We start from the raw sequence: 22371 nt of genomic DNA on the forward strand, positions 1-22371 counted from the left end.
TCGTCGGATCGGAGAGTAGTGATTCGGATGATGCAGGAAATGGTTCGTCGTCATGGTCATGCATGGAATGGAATAGTGGAGGGAAACGTTTGCCTGCCAACGGCTCAAACACTGCGAGAATGTAGACGGCGGACAGCTCCGATCGATACAACCTGCGTTGGTTGCCATCAGCACAAAAGAAAGGACACTGCGCACATGAAGCGTACGTACCATTCACATATTCAACTCGTCGAAAACGAGAGCAGTTAATTCGGGTGGACCACCCATCGCCGGGGCGCACAGGCTAATGCTAATTCCTCCGTTCCTACTCTCCATTTATATTTAAATACATCTTCCTCAACTATTTCCCCCTTATTTTATCTCCTCTGCAACCATTCCTTATATTTTTAGATAAAGGAAGCTTATATTGAAAATAGCAAGTCATTACATCAAGAGGATACAAATCCTTGGTACAGAACTTCCGACCTCTGCCTAATGCACATAGCTAACTAAAAAAATCAAAAAACATTGATCTAGTGATAACCGATCCGAAGTCTAGAACGCCACCCGTGCCTCCGGCAGAAAAACGCCATGGCCACTCTCACCAAGGTTCGTGATCCTGTTACAACCATAAGCCGAACCTCCTTCCTCTGTAGACTAGCCCACCGTGAAAGCCAATGTGACGCCGACAAGATAACCTGCAAAGGAGAGCAGTAGAGTTTTTTTTCTCAAACACTAAATCGTTTCTACCGGTCCAAAGAGCCCAGCACAAGACCGCCGCTCCAAGTAGAAACACATATTTCAGTATTTTATTAAGGCCCTGAAGCCATCCCCCAAACATATGTTCCACATTATGCGGTGGATTGAAGCCGGTAGCCATTTGTACAATATTCCAAACTGACCGAGCTAAACGGCACTCAAAGAAAAGGTGGTTGATGGTCTCTTCCTTATGGCAGAAAACACAAGTTAAACTTCTATGCCAATTTCGTTTGGTCAGATTATCTTTTGTGAGAATTACTCCCTTTCGTAAGTACCATAAAAAAGTTTAATTTTCAAAGGGGCCTTCATCTTCCACATGTCTCTGTTTACATTAGGGGTAGTACTAATCTTTAAGGCTGTGTAATACGATTTTATCGAGAACTTCCCATTTGGGGTAAGGTTCCAATAAAATGTATCATGTTCATGGGACAACTCCAAACCCTCTATGTGTGACAGCAAGGAAATCCAATCCACCAAGTTGGATCCATAAAGTTGTCGTCGCCAGGAAAAATTAGGAGGGAAGGAACTCATAGCTTTCGCTATAGTTATTGATTTGGGTCTTGTAATGTTATACAGGGAGTGATATTGATCTTTCAGCGAGACCCTGTCCAGCCAGCTATCCTCCCAGAACCTTACTTGAGATCCGTCTTTGACCAGAAAGGTTCCGAAGCGTAGAAAGTCTGGTTTTGCCTTCATTAGACAAGACCAAAAGTGGGAGTCACCAATTTTCCAATCCACTTGAGCCAGTGATTTTGAACCTATGTATTTATTACGGAGCAATTGTTGCCACATACCATCAGAGGTAAGCAATTTATACAACCATTTGCTAAGAAGAGCTCTGTTCATAGTGTTCAAATCTAGGATTCCAATTCCTCCCTGGTCTTTTGGTTGGCGCAGAATAGACCATTTAGTAAGCCTATACTTTTTTTGTTTTCATCCCCCTGCCAAAAGAATCTTGAACGGAAATAATCCAATTTCTTGATAACTCCTATGGGGATGGAGAAGAAAGACATCATATACATCGGAAGGCTACTAAGAACTGAATTAATCAAAGTCAGACGGCCTCCGATGGAGAGATGTTTCCCTTTCCAGCTACTGAGTCTCTTCTCAAAGCGCTCTCCAACTCTATCCCAATCCCGATTTCTTAATTTTTTTGAAGTGATTTGGGATGCCAAGGTAATTGATTGGAAATTTGTCGGTTTTGCACCCGAAGAGTTCAGTGTACAACTCTACCTGCTCATGAGCATCCCCAAAACAGAACAACTCACTCTTGTGGAAATTAATCTTAAGACCTGAAGCTAGTTCAAAAGCAAATAGAAGAAGCTTCAAATTGCGAGCTTTGTCCAGATCATGTTCCATGAAGAGTATAGTGTCATCTGCGTACTGGAGGATCGAAAGCCCACCATCAACTAGATGGGGGTGATTCCCACAACCTGCCCGTCCAATTTTGTCCGACTAATGAAAACTTTCAGCATGTCCACCATAATATTAAATAGGAGGGGTGACAAAGGATCCCCTTGGCGGAGTCCCTTTTTTGTTTGAAAGTAGTGTCCGACATCATCATTAACATTTACAGCTACACTGCCGCCCGAAATGAAAGTCTCAATCCAAGAAATCCATTTGGACGAGAAGCCTTTCACCCGGAGTGTTTGTAAAAGGAACGACCACCGTACTTTGTCGTATGCTTTCTCAAAATCTAGTTTTAGGATTACTCCGCTCTGTTTTGTTCGATGTAATTCGTGAATTGTTTCATGAAGAATGATCACTCCTTCGAGTATATTTCAACCTTTAATAAAGACAGTTTATGATGGGCTAACTACCTTATCTGCTACCACGCTCAGTCTGTTCGTGACTACCTTGGTAAAAATCTTGTAGCTCACGTTAAGGAGGCATATTGGTCTGTATTTTTGGATAACATTTGCATGAAGGACTTTAGGGATGAGGGTAATGATTCCAAAATTAAGGCTGCACAAGGGGAGTTCACCCTTGTCTAAATCCTGAAACATTTGCATGAGATCCCCCTTGATGGTCTCCCAGAACTGCTGATAAAACTCAGCGGGAAAACCATCCGGACCGGGAGCTTTGTTGGGTTTCATTGAAAAGACAGCCTCTTTAATCTCCTGTTCGGAGAACTCAGATGTGAGTAACATGTTTTCCTGGCTGGATACCTGAGGTAAGTCAAGAATTATGGATTCATCTAAAGTGAAGGAATTTTCTTCCGGTTCACCAAATAAACCCCTATAGTAATCCGTGATAAAGTTTTTTAGATTAGTATGTCCTTCAACTTTGTTGCTGCCATCTTCAAGCGATAAAATCCGTTTTTTCGGTGCTTTCCGTTGGCAATCATATGGAAATATCTAGTGTTATTATCTCCTAGGAGGACGTGCTTTTCCTTCGCCCGTTGGTAATATTTAATTTCTTCTTCTCTCAAAAGTTTGATAAAGTTCTCTCTAGCCTGAGACAAGCATTCTAGCTCCTCCACATTCAAATCTCTGACTTCGGCCTGAACATCTAAAGAGCATATAGTGTTTTGAAGATCTGATTTCTTTTTCTTGTACTCCCCATTTATTTGAGCTGCCCAACCTCTAATGAATCTCCGCAGAGCACTCAACTTGTTATTCCATCTTTGTACCGAATTATGACCTTTGAATGTTTTGGTCCAAATTTGCTTAACCCATTCCTGAAAACCCTCTAGCTGAAGCCAAAGTAATTCAAACCTAAACTGTTTGTTACTTCCGAAGGGGACAAGAGTTCCAGTGTCAAGAAGCAAAGGTGTATGATCTGAAACTCCTCTGTCTAGTGCTTGAACTGAGACCAGAGGACATTTAAATTCCCAATCAGTCGTCAAAAGGACTCTATCTAATTTTTCATAAGTCGGGTTAGGGAGAGAGTTTGCCCAGGTGTATTGTCTTCCCGTTAAGGCCTTGTTTGGATAAAGAGAGATTGAAGTGGATTGAGGTGTATTTTAGGGATTGAAAGAGAAATTAGTTTATATTACACTTCAATACACCTTATACCACTTCAATCCACTCCAATCCAAGATTACCCAAACAAGCCCTAAGACTATTTCTCTTAAATCAAAGCTATCAATCACAACATTGAAAAGAAACGGCCAACGATTATTGAACCTATCATTGTTTTTCTCCCTGCTGTTTCGCAAGATATTAAAACTCCCACCAATGAGGGAAGGTAGAGGGTTATGCTGACATGCTCGTACAAGCTCCGCAAGGAAAGCAGACTTAAATTCATCTTGAGCCGGGCCATACACAGCCATCAGGGTCCATTTAAATTTATCTGTTTTATTGCATATATGAAACTTAATATGAAATTCTCCTTCATGAATAAGGGAAACATCAAACATCTTTGCTCTTACACCCAAAAGGATGCCTCCAGATCTACCTTTCGGAGGGAGGTAATGCCAAACGAACTCCACACCGCCGGACAGACGTGCCAGATTTGATTTTGACATGTCCTGCTTTCATGTCTCCATTATCGCATAGAAATCGAGATTGGAGTCTCGCACGGCTTCCGAGATGTAACGATATTTAGCCAAGTCTGATAGACCTTTGCTATTCCAGAAAATGCCTTTCATTGAGAAACCTTTTTTGTTTTTGATTTGTTACCTCCAGGTTTTTTGGAGTGTTTTTTTATTTCCGTGTAGAGACCCTAAGCTCACAAATTTTTGTGTCTAGGTCTACATCATCAAAATCTACTTCCGCTACATCCTTAATAAGGAGGTCTAAGACATCGACATTTATTTCATCTGTCTCATCATCGCTACCATTACTAGGCAAGCCAAATTGCTATCTTCCACACTAGGGGTATCTGAAGCGCATACTGGTTTATTAATCGCAGACATCCTGTCTAATTCCATTTTTTCAAAATATTAATTGACGTATTAACAGCATCCTCGCTAGATCCCAATTTAAAACCTAACTTCTCAAGTCTATTGGCACAAATGGAATCTGCTAAAGAGCTAATAGCAGTTATATTTGGGTTTTTCATACCTGACAAAATCTGCGTAGCCTGTGGGTTAACAACTGGTAGCAGAAAACGATCAGCTAGCTGCATTCCACATAAATCCCCATCCAAATTGCGCCTAGAAGCCCTTCTCATAGCCTTCAGAGTCGCATCCTCATCTACCCGGGGAAGACCGTCAGCATCTAAAACATTGGAACGAGTACTTCTTCTAATGAACAGACCATTATGAAGGGGATAAAATTTTGAACCTATTCCAGAAGACCACAGTGAACCAACTAAGTCATCATCACATGCATCTCTTGTTTCCTGAGTGTCCTGCACCAGGGAACCATACATTCCCTGAGAAACAATAGGCATTAGCATTTTATTCTGCATAGATGGAGATAAAGAGACATGTTCATATGAGATGTCACTAGTTACCTTTCTCAGATCAGCGTTACTCGAAGTAGAGTTTCCCATAGTCACGCACAAGTCAATCTGAGCGGTAACAGGTGTCAGCAATGTACCTGCTCCCACCTCATAAACCAGGTTCTGAACCCCTGAATATTTTGACAATTCTAACGAGTAATCTGCAGCGTCAGTTGAGCCACCAGAGCTGATCAAACTATAGTAAGGGCCATACCCGATTGTAGCCAAAGCTCCAAGGGCCTGCCGCAAAGGGGACCCCCTTGGCCGAGCCAGCCTGGGAGAACCTAAAGGGGAAAGAGCACCCATCTAACTCGATGAACCAACAATTTGGACGAATGGTGTAGGTCTATGTAGAGTCGTTGTGAGGGGAAGAGCAGCAACATCAAGCATAGGTACATCATTTCCCCCCTACCCCCCCACCCGATGAAGCACCAGACCCACCAACATTCCATTCTTTTCTTTGTTTCTTCTTTGCATGACCTGGGTTTTTGTCATCTTGGTCATCTCCATTATCCCCTCCACCTTCGCCATCCCAGCGTGGGTCATCTTTGAAGACCACAAGGTCTGCAGGAGTGAATTTCTCATCTTCCAAAACAAAAGTGATCTCATATCCTTTAGTGCCAAAGACAATGTCAATGGTAAGGGGAAGAGGATCTCTATTCATCATTCCAACAAGCACTCTAATCACTCCCATCTTTCTATATGTATACATATCCACATCCAAGGTCGCTCCAATTACCGAACCTAGAGCCCAAAATCCTAGGTAGTGTCTCCAAGCATGGGGAACCCCCTTGATATGGACCCATACCTCATCAAGCTGGTAACTAGGATCAGCATCACTAGCATCTTTCCATTCCGACATAGTGAGAGTCACACCATGATTTTTAAGAGTGAAGTCCACATCCACCATTCTCTGTAATTCCTCAACCGAAGGGAAAACCACCAAGAAGGATTCCTCACTATGGGGCAAAGCCTCCCAAGTCCAGTCCTTAGTAATGAAACGAGCCCGTTCCGTCTGCACTGCCGCAGGCGTAAGTTTTTCCCCGGTTACTTTGATGAGGGCAGTCGGGGCTGGATCCGGTGTTTCTAACTTATAATCAAATTCTGGGATGCGAAATAAACCCAAATCATTATTTCCAAAGCCAAAAAGGAAGCATCCGACCTAGGAAACTTCAGAAGAGGACACTTGGCCACCACATGCGAGTTCTTCTTATTACAGACCACATAGTCTAAAATTGCTTTGCATTCCTCATTCATATGGCCACTCAACTTGCATCGGAAACAGAAAGGATTTTTTGGTTTCTTGGCCTTAGAAATTGTACCTGGATCCAATGATGTTGAGAGAGGCTTAGCCATGGTCCTATCCACCTCTGCAGTCCCAACAGGAAGCTCATCCCCGGGCGACATCATATGGCTAGCCATAGGACCTTCCACCCTCCTCTGGTATCGAGGCTGTGGAGGGAAGCGTGCACCCCGTCCAGCTAAGCCACGACCAGGCATCCCTTGATTGCCCCGGCCATGGAAGGCACCCCGCCCAGCGCCTCGACGATGCAAAAACACGCCATCTCCATGCCCGTGCCGCGGGGGTGCCTGCCCCCGCCATCCACCTCAATGCATGGGTGCCACCATAGTCGGATTTCTGTTACTCGAAAGCACAGGCCGGTGGTCAGAGTCCCCTGCCCGATTAATAGGAGGTGGTGGTCTAGCGGCCATCTCTGCATACAAAGGAGATCGCGTATTGCACAAGTTCCCTGAGCTAGAGGTCGGCTTAAGAAGGGAGTACCTCCCGTCAACCTTACTCTGACTGCCTCGTAGCAAACAAGATCTCGGCCTTCCAAACGCCTTAGCCCTCTTAATTAGATCGGCAGTGGAAGGACCCGAGACGGTTTTTTGTAAATCACGCTCTAAGTAAACTTCACGGCCGCCTCTTGGAAAAGGCCCGTGCTCCGTCGCGGAGGGCGCCACATCCAACAAAGGAGCCCCCACCATTACTGCGGTGTTCCCTCTCAAAATTGGTTTATGGGACCAATTTGAATAAGGAGGCATGAAAGCTTCCACCTTCCAGTGTCACATCCCTCGTCGGTCTCTGCTTTGGCAACGGTCCACGCCAAGGCCGAATCGAAACTGTCCGACGCGGAAAGGGCATGCCAAAGGCCACACGCTCCACCTGATGACCATTAGCCTCAGACCGTAATGGTACATTATGAATTGGCTTTGTCTCCGTATTCACATTGACATTACCGGCAGGAAATTCGAATTGCTTTCCTGGATGCCCAGCCAAAACACCAGATTCCTTCCGCGTAGATGACTGAATAGCAGTTCCAAACCATGTGACTCAGAATCGAGATCTTCATCAAGATGAGATTCATGGCTAGAACACAAATCAGATAAAGCCGGAAGGGTGAACTGAGAAGAACTACTTCCAACATCCCAGCTGAGTTTGCATGGAGATGACGTATTCCCCCCAAATCGCAGAAAAAGATCAGGGTCAAGGAGAACACTTATCTTGCATTTCGCCCGCTCCGTGATGGCCGCCATGAATCTCATCAACTCCAAATCTGGCGAGACATAGCTTCAAATGCTCCTCAGGGGCCGCGGAAGCCGGAAGGGAGCCGCCCACCTCCAGGCGGCCACGTGCGTCCGACTCCGGCAGCCGCGACGGCAGCGCAGCAGGCGTCGGGGCGGGGCAGTGCGGCGCGACTGGTGGAGGTAACGAAGCAGCGAACCTTTCGCACCACTATGATCTTCCGCTTGCGCTTCAGAAGAAGTACCAAGGCTGGTTAGGCCCAAAAATTGTGTAAGGGAGAAACAGACTTCTTTTCTTTGTTGCTTCATCAACCATTCCTTATATTTAGCTTCATTTACTCTTTAACTGAACTATTTAACTTTTATACATCAGTTTTTGAAGTTTTAAAAAATACTGTAGTACCGTAATACACATTGTTGTCTGCACTCGAAAATAAATAATTTTATAATTATTATGACTGAGGAGCTGGGGGAGATTAGAGCTCTCCCCCTCGATCTCTAGGAGAAAACCTCTCACCGTCCGGAGGAGTAGCGGGGCAGAGGGGGAGGGTGTTGGAGCCAGCCTAACGAGCACCGGCGTGGCAGGAAGCCAACGATAGATCTGCCCCCTTCCTGGTTTCCGCGGAATGGACATTGGCGCTCGGGTGAGGATATTGGTTGTCCAAATTAATCGAGTTTGTTTCATTTTTATCTAGCAACTAAATCAAAGAAAATTCTAAGGCTACAGCTAATACTAGTAGATGTAATAATATGTATGAATAACTTATGGTTTGATGAGCGTTAAATGTATATAGTATATAGTATGTATGATGACCATTATTATATGTTAATAGTTTCTGATAACTATTATGTACTAGCGGAGTCATCATGTACTAGTGCTACTAGGTAATGATGTTTTAGTGATTTCTGCCACTAGTAACCCATAATTCATGTGTCATAATCGACGAAGCTATGCTACGACTACGATGATCACTATCCATGTGATTGGTAGCCCGGTTGGCTATGTGCAGGCTCAACGGGTGCATTGACTATAGCCGTGCCCGTGATTGGTCTCCTGCGTAGGACGAGATGAGCCTGCTCACGCGCATGCAGCACAGTTAATTTTTTCAGCTCTCGCTTGTATGCGTGGGGATGCTGAGAGGAGGCGTCTCTGTTGATCCAGGCCGGCGCGAGCCTAGCGCTCGCGGTCACAGGAACCAATCACGCGGTATATATCTCTTCATGTGGCTAGCTCTCCGTCTTTGTCTTTCTTTGTTGCTATATTTTTTTTTGAAAGGGAAGAATTTTTATTCATTCAAGAACAGTACATCGAGAAGATACAAGTTCTTGAAAGTCACTTCCGGCCTCTGCCCATAAGAGCATACTGTCCAACGGAATCTAAAAACACACACTAGTGGCTATCAATCCGAAGACTAGACCGCCAACCATGCTCCCGGGAAAAAAACTTCTTGGCCACTTGAGTCAAATGTTGCGTAGCCATTACCAAAAAATTGCATGAGTCCTGTCTATGTAGCACAACCCATGCGCGAAGTTTCTGGGCTACAGTAAAAATGACATGAGTAAGAACCCATAGCTAAGAACACCACCACACTGCTATCGTGTTGCTCTCCTCCTATGTACACATGTTGTCAGAACAATAGACCTAGATCTGAAGTTCTATCCATTTGTGTGTTTACAAGGGTAGACGGACGATCAAGTTTTTGGGTAGCACACATCGATCCGACTGTTCTCTTTGTTGCACTTCTATTCCTTGTGTTTAAGTACAATATGTGTGCACATGATACTAGTAATAACACGGGACGACCGGTGTGGCATATGGTATACAGCACTGGACATGAAATTTATGGAAGACTACAAAATATTTAGGGATATCCACGAGACACCAAATATTCCACCACATGGTACTTAAAAGGGAGCTACTACACCATAGGAGATTGGAGAGAGCAATAAGGCACCGGGCGTGTCGTCTAGTGAAGTATAGACCAAAACATCGATACCGAATCTGTTGATAACTTTTTTTTTTTTTTGCAAATAAATCGATATTGAATTTGTCTGATTTTCCAACACTGGTGGGGCAATACGGGCGCGCCTGGCGTCCGCCGGCCGAGATGAGTCAGTGGCTGCCCCACCGGAGTTGCTTTCAGGCAGGAGGAGGACAGGGATGGACGAGCACCGGCTCGCCACAAGCGTACAGTACAGGTACAAATCCATATGGAAAGCGGGAAATTCTGCTACTACTGCTGGTGGTATACGTCGTTTGACCCTTCCCCGTACCGATGCAGAGATCACCGAGCTGACGCATTCCATTTGCGCGTCATGTATCTCGAGGATACATATTCGTGTCAAGTACACGTACTGACGTACCTGATGTTCTACCAGCAGTACGCTTGGCTGAAAGCGCAGGGTTGTCGTCGATCGAATCCATATCAGATTCATCTTCACTTCTTCAGACACTAGAGGATTTTGATTTTGCGCAGCGTCAGCGACCATGCGTTACATCCATCTTCAGAGTCATGACAGTCGTTGGTGATGATCTACGAGCCTATGATAACAAGGATCGTCCAAAGGACACTTAAGTTGGTGACGGTATGGTGTGTGTGGCTGTGAGAATGTAGCAGAGCGCACCACAAAAAAGCAGGACAACGAGGCAGTTTTGACTCGCTCTTGGAGAGAGAGAGCGCCTATGGCAACGACAGGTGACGGCAACGCTTCTCCTTACCAGAGAGGGCATCGCCCACCGTTGACTCGTGCACTGCCCGTCTGCCCCTGCACGGCATGCAAATGCATATTCCTGGATAAAACAGACACTACAGTAGAGACTTGGAAATCGGCAAGGCCCGTCGGAACCATTGGCCCAAAATAACACGCTACTGGGCCTTCAGATTTCGCTTCGGCTTTGGGCTAACTTCCAGTGGACCGGAGCGACGCATGACGCATGGGATAATTATCTTCAAATTCGATTTTAAATATTCGGCCCATGCATCCTCGCTGTGCGTCGTGCAGTGCACAGCCCACGGTGCAGGGCGTGACAGAAGCCGATAGAAAAGTGGACGGCACGGCCGCAGCGGCTTGGCATGGCAATTGGCAGGTGCGTGCGCGGACCTCGCTCGGACGGAGGCGTCACGCGGCGAGGGGCGCAGACGCGCAGGCACCCCGGCCCCGGGTCATTTGTTGGCGACGGAATGGGCAGCCGCCTTGCGTTGCGTGTGTCCGGGGTGCGGCGCAGACCCGCAGTCACTCAGGCCGTCAGGCGGGACTGCGCGGGAGACCCGACGCTTGTGTCGTCACTGTGGCCGATGCGGCGATGCCCGATGGCAGCTTGCCAGTTTTCGTGGGATTGGCACGTCTCCTCCGGCCTGCGCGGCCTCGTTGGTTTGACTTCAGTTCAGCCCCAAGGATCACACTCCGCACGCCCACATGTGCAGCGGTGTAGATCGTCGAGCACCTCTCGCGACCTCTTGGCGGATTTCCTAGCCGTGTTTAGCCAGGCACCGCGTGCTTAGTTTATTAATCTTGGAGGACATCGATCGCTTAGTTTGTTGCGTATGCTCTGCGCATTTATTTGTACCCTCTCTCGTCGAATATTTCAGACGGCCTGCATGCTTGAAGTATATGGGAGTGGTTCCAGTCCTCTGCTCGTGTAGCTGCAAGTTGGTTTGGTTGGTCATGCCACCAATGGAATTTAAACCAGGCTACTGGTCACGTCATTTTGCTTCAGGCACACAGCAGCGGAGCCACATACGGAACGACTGCACACTACTCCAGTACTCCTTCCATTCTAATATATAAGGCGTAACAACCTCTGATTCAAAAACCAAAAAATATACTTAATTATTTCTATACCACTGTATCGATGTATGTATGCATAGAGAGCACACCTTATATTATGGGACAAGAACAAAAGATAGTTACGCCTTATATCTTGAAACGGAGTGAGTAGTTTCCCAGGTTGGGTCCTTCAACTTTCAACATAGAGAGAAACCGGATGCAACTCAAACGTATGCACCACACAACGCGAACCAAATGCCAAAATTTATGGAAATTTTCTATTCCAATTTCACATTGGGTGTGCTCATATATAATGAATCCATGGTAGTTGCAGACAACAATAATACCAACAAGTTTAAGCGGTAGTAAGTACTCCCTCCGTCCCAAAATAAAATATATTTTCAATTTTTTAGTGGATTCATACAATACTTGGTGTATGCCCTCTATATATGTGTCTGTATTCATTATCAGCCAGTTAATATAGATATATAAGTCAAGAGCTAAAAAACGAGCTCTCATTGTTTGGTTCATCGTTTATTAATTCGAGAAGAGATTCTTCACATCTTATAGACACAGTGATGATTATTTGCGAGTGCACCGGGCTAGAAAGTTAAATACATATGTTATCTTATCTGTTGCCAGATAGGATCTTGGAGTGAATAGCCTATAAAAATTGTTTAAAAAAAGCTTATTATAAAAAACTAGAGATAAGATAAAAACTTATATGCAGAAGTATATGACTTAATCTAGTTCTACTTCTTACTTTAGTTGAAAGTAAAAGATGTGAACAAAGATAAAACCTTTGCCTGTCTTGGGGTGTAGCCTCAGTGCCTCACCTCTCTTTGTTGAGAGAAAACATTTGAATACCCAGCCCTCAAGCAACCAATCATCGCCGCCATAAGCATTACTCAGGGCGTAATTGAGCTTGTTTACCTCCTTTTTAGTGTTTCATTTTCAAGGTTTAGTAAGGTATTATCTGTATTCTTGCCCATGGATGATAAATTTTTAGTTAGAGCAATAATGATAGGTGCATGAATTGAATCATCAATAATATCGCAAGAAACACCTATGCTTGTTATTCCAATAGGTTTCTTCTTTAAAGCAAGAAGAGATGAGTGAGCTTCTTTTAGTTTCCCATGAGTTTCTACAAGGGTCTCATGAGAAGATAAATCCTCTCCAAAAGATTGTTTAAGAGCTTTGTGCTTCTTGTACAATTTTTGTACTCTTCTATTTTTTGTTCATGAAAGAATTAGCCTTAACCTCTTTTAATAGCTCAATCAATTCTTCCTTATAGGGTTCCTTCTCAACCTCACTGTCCCTCTCATTAAGATGTACCTTTGGCTGGGCTCTTGGCCATGTAACATGATGGAGTGTTGAAGAGTGAAACTTTGTTGTTGGTGGCAATGCTTGCAACCGCCTATTTTTTATGTTCTTCTTTTCTTCATAATCATATTCGCTTTCACTCAAAGAAGCATTAGAATTTCATTCCACACAATTTGCATGCCCTTTCTTATTCTTGAATGCCATCTTCTAACCTTCTTTGTTTTTCTTGCCATCTTTCTTTTCTTCATAATTGTGTACACCTTCGATAATTATATATTCTTAGCTTACACATTTTTAGCACCTTCTATCTTTTTTATTTTTTGATGTTGGCTTTCTTTTTGAACTATACCCCTCATTTTTCATGAATTTGCTAAAGCATCATACGAAAAGGGCCATATCTTCATCATCTTCATTACTTAAGCTTGAACTTTCTTCACTATCACTTGATTATTCAATATATTTGTTTCTTATGTCTTTAGATGTTGTGGCTTTAAATATGTAAGGAAAATGGACCTCGACCCATTTGAATAATAGTTTTGTTGTTTGTTGTTCAGCATAACCGTTTGGACTAATATGTTTGTTATTCTTTATGTTTATAGTTCAAATGATGAAGCGTGTTCTTGGATGAAGGCAACAAGGTGATCGATGAGATACACACCTCAATGAAGACATTAGAAGACATTGAAGACTTCTCAAGGTCATGCAAGAGTCCAAGACACAAAAACAAGAAAACCCCAAGTGAAGAAATGCGAAGACATAAAAATAGCATAGTAAAGAGGCACCAAACGTGTTTGGTGACACACTAGATGTCACACCGAATGAGATCATTGGCTGAACTAAAGACTAGGCTAAAGACCCAATGCACTAGACACTAGAGTTATACTAAAAAACACACACCAAATAAGGAACATACAGAGCACCCTAGGGTGGCCCTAGGAGTTGAAGGGCACCAGACATATCCAGTGCATCACCAGACTCCACATCGAAAGTGGCACTCAAAGATGTTGCAAAATGCATCTGAGTCGGGTACAAAGCATTAGACATGTGCAATGTAACACTAGTGACACAATGGATACCAAAAGGGCTCAACGGTCGACAACGACTAGCTTCCAACAACTAGCTGATGTGGAAGGCATTAGACGTGTCTAGTGACACACCAATGGCGCATTAGACACATTCGATGCTACGCAGAAAAGTCTACCACATTTCCAATGGCTCTTTTGAGTGTGGGAGATATAAGTAACACCCCAATCGACCATATCTAGGTGTGGGAGCTCAGATACATTGCCAAGAAGTTGAGACTTCATTCCACAACTCTTAGACACTGTGCTTAATAGAATCACTTAGTAATTAGCATGAGTGCTTACAAAGATCTTAGGTTAGTAAGACTGCTACTACAATGCTTGTTCTAGGTTAACCCATAGTGAGGGAAGTGAGGAATAAACACCTCAAAACCCTTGATGCTTGCGCGCACTAGTGTATCCCTCGGCACTTAAATGTGTCATTGTATTTATACTAAGTGGGGTGAGAGTCATGCGATATCACACCAACCATGTTTGTGGTGTGAGCGCCACCATGTACCAAAGGGAATGAGGCTCACGACATTTCACTCGGAAGCTTGATGGTGGAGATGGTGGGGAGCATCCGAGTGAGACCAGAAGCGAAGCACCACTTACGCATGGAGAAGGCCTATGGCTAACTACGGAGTTACCATACCGAGTGCTTGGTGCCTTGGACCTCGTGTGGGCTTCCCTTTGCATAGGGACACCAACGATGAATAGTAAGAACCTTATGTGGTTCTTGATACCTCAATAAAAATACCAGTTTGTCTATGGGAGTTTGTATCTGTATCACATTTAAGCTTTCACATTTACTTGTTACCTTTGGTTGTGTGCTTTATCATATTAGATTAGATGATAGGCTAGTTGATAGGTCTAGAACCTAGGCCACAAAACTCCTTTCTGTGGTAGAGGTAGAAACACTTAGACAAAACCTTAGTTGCACTAGCTTGCTTGGTTATCCACATAGGTTTTGTTTAAGAGATAAAATTAGAGTCCTAGATTAGAGTGAAAATACCTGTCATAATTCACCCCTCTCAAGCGACCACATTCCTTTCAATTGGTACCAAAGCCAGTGGCTCATTAAGAACCTTTTTGTCTTAACTACCATTGAGCAAACACTATTAAGAGTGGGACCAATGGATACAAGTTGAAAGTCGCCTAGAGGGGGGTGAATAGACAAAACCTATAAATTATAAACTTTGAACACAAACTTCACCCAAAGTTAGGATTAGAAACAAATAATAATGAATACAGCGTGAGGAAGAGAGTTCTTTCTATGAGTTGCTCAATCAACGCGAATAACTTTGGGGGCTAACTCGAAATATTGTAAGCAAGAGAACTTAGAGAGAGAGAGGGAGAGAGAATCAAATCGTAGAGTAATGATTAACACAAATGAACACGATGATTTGTTTCTCGAGGTTCGGTTCCAATGAACCTACTCCCCGTTGAGGAGGCCACAAAGGCCGAGTCTTTTTCATCCCTTTCCCTCTCTCAATTGATCATTCAGATCGATTGAGTGCTTCTTCTTAATCTCAAGGATCACAAAGACCCCACAAGGATCACCACACACTTAGGTGTCTCATGCTAGCTTTACAAGTCACTAGAGAGTTTAGAAGGAGATGAAGAAAGCACGATTAAAAGCCAAGCAACAAAAGCAACAAATGAAACACAGATCTCACTCTCTCAAGTCACTAGATACTAATGATCACTTGTCTTAATTGTGGGACTTGGAGTGTTTTGGAAGCTTTGAATATGTCTTGGAATAGATTGCTAGCTCTTGTATTGAATGTGTATGAGTGGAATGCTTGGGTGTGTTGAATGGAGGTGGTTGGGGTTGTATATATAGCCACCAACCACTTCCTAGCCGTTGCTCCTTTTCTGCCAACCGTGGACGGTCTGCGCCCTTGGTCCGGACGATCCGCCCCTGCACATCAATGACTGAAATTGCAACGGTCAGCAGTAACAGCTACATCAACGGTTATAGTGCATTTAATGCGTCGTCAGATGTCAGATAAAGAAATCACAGATGGTCCAACCGTGCACCCCGGACGGTCCACATGGACGCTAAAAATGCATTTTACCGAACCCGTCACCTTCGGGTTTTTTTTCTGATTTTTCAACGGTCGGACGGTCCGCGCCTGAGGCCGGACGGTCCACGCTTGGTCTCGAACGGTGCTCGCTTCTCCTTCGTTAAGTCCGCGGTGTAAACGTTGTTTTTTAATGTTCCTGTCCGAGGCTCACCCTAGTGTCGCGGACGGTCCAAAATCAATTATGGAAAATGGTTAAGGCCATTTCACTTAGAATCTCCCCCTTTTTGGTGATTGATGCCAACACAAATCAAAGGAAATATAAAGTATAGAAATGTAGCTAGTTTGCATTTTGACATATGTGCATAAGTTACTTTTGAAATGTAGGCAGTTCTAAGTATATGTGAATGTTTTGACATAGTCAAAATTTTGGACCACATTTGCACCACTTAGCTTGTTTTTGCAAATCTTTTGGAAGAGTCTTTGCAAATTCTTTTGCAATTAGCCATAGTATAATTATATAGTTTCCAAAGGCATTTATAAGTTTTGAAAGATTCTCCCCCTTTTTTAAATGCTTTTCCTTTGACTAAATAAAAGCCCCCCCTAAAAAGTTCTCCCCTTAGCTGTTGAGAGGGTTTTTGCAAATGATTCCAAGTGGTGGTGCGGTCCTTTTTCTTTGGCCTATTAATTTCTCCCCCTTTGGCATTAAGCGCCAAAAACGAGGAAATCTAGAGGCCTATAACAAGAAAGATATGAAAGTAAATACATGAGTAGGGCAAATGGTATACTGACAAAGATGTAGTGGAAGCCTTGCATTTGCCTACAACTCCATTTCCCTTTCAATCTAAGACTAAGTATAGAAATACACTTGGAAGCATATTAGTCTTAGCTTTGGCACAAGAAGAATAAGAAATATGCATTTGTACCAAACGAAAGAGATATGGCATGATCAAAGGTATAAAATGAGCAATGTGTGCAAGATTTCAATCAAAGTTTCGAGAATCTAAGACATTTAGTTCATTCCTATAAGCTTGCTAAAAGTCTTTTCATCTAAAGGCTTGGTGAAGGTATCGGCTAACTGGTTGTGGGTGCTAACATAAGAAATTTTGATATCTCCCCTTTATTGGTGATCTCTCAGGAAGTGATATCGGATGTCTATGTCCTTTGTGCGGCTGTGTTCAACAGGATTGTTCGCCATGCAGATTGCACTCTCATTGTCACATAGGAGAGGGACTTTGCTCAATTTGTAGCCATAGTCCCTAAGAGTTTGCCTCATCCAGAGTAATTGTGCACAACAATGTCATGCAACAATATACTTAGCTTCGGCGGTGGATAGAGCTACTGAATTTTGTTTCTTTGAAGCCCAAGACACCAGAGATCTTCCCAGAAACTGACAAGTCTCTGATGTAGTCTTTCTATCAATCTTACATCCAGCATAATCAACATCAGAACACCTAATTAAATCAAAGGTAGATCCCTTGGGATACCATAGCCCAAACTAAAAAGTGTAAATTAAATATCTCATGATTCTTTTCACGGCCCTTAGGTGGATTTTCTTAGGGTCGACCTGGAACCTTGCACACATGCATACTGAAAGCATAATATTCAGTTGTGAAGCACATAAATATAGTAAAGATTCTATCATGGACCGGTATACCTTTTGATCTACATATTTACCTACAATGTCGAGGTCGAGATGTCCATTTGTTCCCATGGGAGTCTTGATGGGTTTGATATTCTTCATTTCAAACTTCTTGAGAATATCTTGAATGTACTTTGTTTGGTTAATGAAAGTGCCTTCTTGGAGTTGCTTGATTTGGAATCCAAGAAAATACTTGAACTCCCCCATCATGGACATCTCAAATTTTTGTATCATAGTTCTACTAAACTATTCACAGGATGACTTATTAGTAGACCCAAAAATAATATCATCAACATAAATTTGGCATATAAACAAGTCTTTGTCAATTGTTTTAGTGAAGAGAGTTGGATCAGCTTTTCCGACTTTAAAACCATTAGTGATAAGAAAGTCTCTTAGGCATTCATACCATTGCTCTTGGTGCTTGTTTGAGAGCTTATAAACATGTGTTGGATACTCACTATTTTCAAAGCCGGGAGGTTGCTCAACATACACCTCTTCCTTGATAGGACCATTGAGGAAGGAACTTTTCACATCCATTTGATACAACTTAAATCCATGGGAAATAGCATAGGTAAGTAATATTTGAATTGACTCAAGCCTAGCTATGGGTGCATACGTTTCATAAAAATCCAAACCTTTGACTTGTGAATACTGAAAGGGAAATAGGCTTACACCTTTTCCTAAAATCGATTTTGGTGGTTGAATTACCCAACACAAATAATTGGACTAACTAGTTTGTTCTAGATTATGAGTTCTACAGGTGCCAAAGGTTCACAACAAACCAATAAAAAGACCGAAAAAGGATTCAAATATAGACAGCAAAAGTCAGCCGAAGTGTGCCCTGGTCTGGCGCACCGGACTGTCCGTTGTGCCACCGGACAGTGTCCGGTGCACCAGGGACTCCAACTCCGAACTGCTCACCTTCGGGAATTCTGGAGGCCGCTCCGCTATAATTCACCGGACTGTCCGGTGTAGCACCGAACAGTGTCCGGTGGCGCACCGGACTGCCCAGTGTGCTAGCAGAGCAACGGCTACTTCGCGCCAACGGTCGTCTACAGAAGGCATTAAATGCGCTACAGTGCGCGCCAGAGTCAGAGCAGAGCCAGATGGCGCACCGGACAGTGAACAGTGCATGTCCGGTGCACCACCGGACTGTCCGGTGTCCCAGAAGACAGAAGCTCCAATGGTCGGAATCCAACGGCCAGGTGATGTGGCAGGCGCACCGGACTGTCCGGTGCGCCATGCGACAGCAGCCTTCACCAAATGGCTAGTTTGGTGGTTGGGGCTATAAATACCCCCAACCACCTACCATTCATTGCATCCAAGTTTTCTGACTTCCCACACCTTACAAGAGCTATAACATTCAATACAAGACACAACAAAGAGATCAAATCCTCTCCCAAGTCCATAGATCATTCCCAATCAAATAGTGACTAGTGAGAGAGTGACTTGTATTCATTTGAGCTCTTGCGCTTGGATTGCTTCTTTTTCTCATTCTTTCTTGTGATCAACTCAGTTGTAACCGAGGCAAGAGACACCAATTGTGTGGTGGTCCTTGCGGGGACTTTGTGTCCCGTTTGATTGAGAAGAGAAGCTCACTCGGTCTAAGTGACCATTTGAGAGAGGGAAAGGGTTGAAAGAGACCCGGTCTTTGTGACCACCTCAACGGGGAGTAGGTTTGCAAGAACCGAACCTCGGTAAAACAAATCCTTGTGTCTCACTCTTTATTTGCTTGCGATTTGTTTTTCGCCCTCTCTCTCGGACTCGTTCATATTTCTAATGCTAACCCGGCTTGTAGTTGTGCTTAAGTTTATAAATTTCAGATTCGCCCTATTCACCCCCTCTAGGCGACTTTCAATTGGTATCAGAGTCCGGTGCTTCATTAGAGCCTAATCACTCGAAGTGATGTCACGAGCATCCGCCAAGAGGGAGCTCGGGACCGGCGACAAGTCCGCAAGCTCGGGGAGAACGCACTCAAGGGAGTCCGCCAACAACAAGAAGGATGGATCCCCTTCACGCATTCGATCGCACAAGAGTGGCGAGGAGAAGAAGAAAATGAAGAAGGTGGTCTACTACGAGACCGACTCTTCATCGCCCTCTACATCTGGATCCGACGCCTCGTCCGTCACTTCTAAGCGCCAAGAGCGCAAGAAGTATAGTAAGTTTCCCCTATGCTATCCTCGCATTCCTAAGCATATTCCATTACTTTCCGTCCCATTAGGCAAACCACCGACGTTTGACGGCGAAGATTATTCTAGGTGGAGTGATATGATGAGATATCACCTAACCTCACTCCACAAAAGCATATGTGATGTTGTTGAGTTTGGTGTACAGGTACCATCCGTAGGTGATGAAGATTATGATGAGGACGAGGTGGCTCAAATCGTGCACTTCAACTCCCAAGCCACCACTATACTCCTCACCTCCCTAAGTCGAGAGGAGTATAATAAGGTGCAAGGATTGAAGAGCGCCAAGGAGATTTAGGACGTGCTCAAGACCGCGCACGAAGGAGACGAGGTGACCAAAATCACCAAGCGGGAGACGATCGAGGGGGAGCTCGGTTGCTTCAGGCTTTGCCAAGGGGAGGAGCCACAAGAGATGTACAACCGGCTCAAGACCTTGGTGAACCAAGTGCGCAACCTCGGGAGCACCAAATGGGATGACCATGAAATGGTCAAGGTTATTCTTAGATCACTCGTTTTTCTTAACCCTACGCAAGTTCAATTAATACGTGGTGATCCTAGATACACACTAATATCTCCCGAGGAAGTAATAGGAAAATTTGTGAGCTTTGAGTTGATGATCAAAGGCTCAAAGAAAATCATCGAGCAAGATGCCTCCTCCATGCCCGAAGCACAACCGGTCGCATTCAAGGCGACGAAGGAGAAGAAGGAAGAGTCTACATCAAGTAGACTCCCCATTGACGCCTCCAAGCTCGACAATGAGGAGATGACGCTCATCATCAAGAGCTTCCACCAAATCCTCAAGCAAAGGAGGGGGAAGGACTACAAATCCCGCTCCAAGAAAGTGTGCTACAAGTGTGGTAAGCCCAGTCACTTTATTGCAAAATGTCCATTATCAAGTGATAGTGACAGGGATAACGACAAGAAGGGCAAGAAAAGAGAAAAGAATAGGTACCACAAGAAGAAGGGCGGCGATGCCCATGTGTGCCGCGAGTGGAACTCCGACGAGAGCTCCACCGACTCCTCCTCCGACGAGGACGCCGCCAACATCGCCGTCACCAAAGGACTCTTCTTCCCCAACGTCGGCCACAAGTGCCTCATGGCAAAAGACGGCAAAAGGAAGAAGGTAAAATCAAGATCCTCCACTAAATATGCATCCTCTAGTGATGAAGATAATTCTAGTGATGAGGAGGATAATTTGCGCACCCTTTTTGCCAACCTAACATGCAACAAAAAGAAAAATTAAATGAATTAATTAGTGCTATTCATGAGAAGGATGAACTCTTGGACACCCAAGAGGACTTCCTAATTAAGGAAAATAAGAAGCATGTTAAGGTTAAAAATGCTTACGCTCTAGAAGTAGAAAAATGTGAAAAACTATCTAATGAGCTAAGCACTTGCCATGATATTATTGCCAACCTTAGAAATGAGAATGCTAAAATAATTGCTGAGGTTGATTCAAATGTATGTGATGATTCAATTTCGAATCTTAGAGATGATAATGCTAGTTTACTTACTAAGATTGAAAAATTGAATGCTTCTCTTGCTAGCCTTAGAAATGAAAATGAAAATTTGATTGCTAAGGCTAAAGACTTAGATGTTTGCAATACTTCCATTTCCAATCTTAGAAGTGAAAATGACATTTTACATGCTAAGATTGTTGAACTAAAATCTTGCAAACCCTCTACATCTACCGTTGAGCATGTTTCCGTTTGCACTAGATGTAGAGATATTAATGTTGATGCTATTCATGATCACCTAGCTTTAATTAAGAAACAAAATGATCACATAGCTCAACTTAATGCCAAAATTAATGAGCATGACTTAGAAAATAAAAAATTTTAATTTGCTAGAAGCATGCTCTATAGTGGGAGACGCCCTGACATCAAGGATGGCATTGGCTTCCAAAAGGGAGACAATGTCAAACTTAATGCCCCTCCTAAAAGATTGTCTAACTTTGTTAAGGGCAAGGATCCCATGACTCAGGATAATGAGGGTTACATTTTATACCCTGTCGGTTATCCCGAGCACAAAATTAGGAGAACTCATTCTAGGAAGTCTCACTCTGGCTCTAATCATGCTTTTATGTATAAGAGTGAGACATCTAGTTCTAGGAAATCAACCCGTGCTAAATTGCCTAAGAAAAAAACTCCTAGTGCATCAAATGAACCTAGCATTTCTTTTAAGACTTTTGATGCATCTTATGTTTTAACTAACAAATTCGGCAAGGTAGTTGCCAAATATATTGGGGGCAAACACAAGGGGTCAAAGACTTGTGTTTGGGTACCCAAAGTTCTTGTATCTAATGTCAAAGGACCCAAAACCATTTGGGTACCTAAAATCAAGAACTAAACTTGTTTTGTAGGTTTATGCATCCGAGGGCTCAAGTTGGATCAGCGACAGCGGGTGCACAAACCATATGACAGGGGAGAAGAAGATGTTCTCCTCCTACGAGAAAAACCAAGATCCCCAACGAGCTATCACATTCGGGGATGGAAATCAAGGTTTGGTCAAAAGATTGGGTAAAATTGCTATATCTCCTGACCGTTCCATTTCCAATGTTTTTCTTGTAGACTCTTTAGATTATAACTTGCTCTCAGTTTCACAATTATGTAAAATGGGTTACAACTGTCTTTTTACGGATATAGGTGTTACCGTCTTTAGAAGAAGTGATGATTCAGTAGCATTTAAGGGAGTGTTAGAGGGTCATCTAT

Source organism: Zea mays, chromosome 1 (assembly GCF_902167145.1).
Source record: "Zea mays cultivar B73 chromosome 1, Zm-B73-REFERENCE-NAM-5.0, whole genome shotgun sequence".
Taxonomy (NCBI): Eukaryota; Viridiplantae; Streptophyta; class Magnoliopsida; order Poales; family Poaceae; genus Zea; species Zea mays.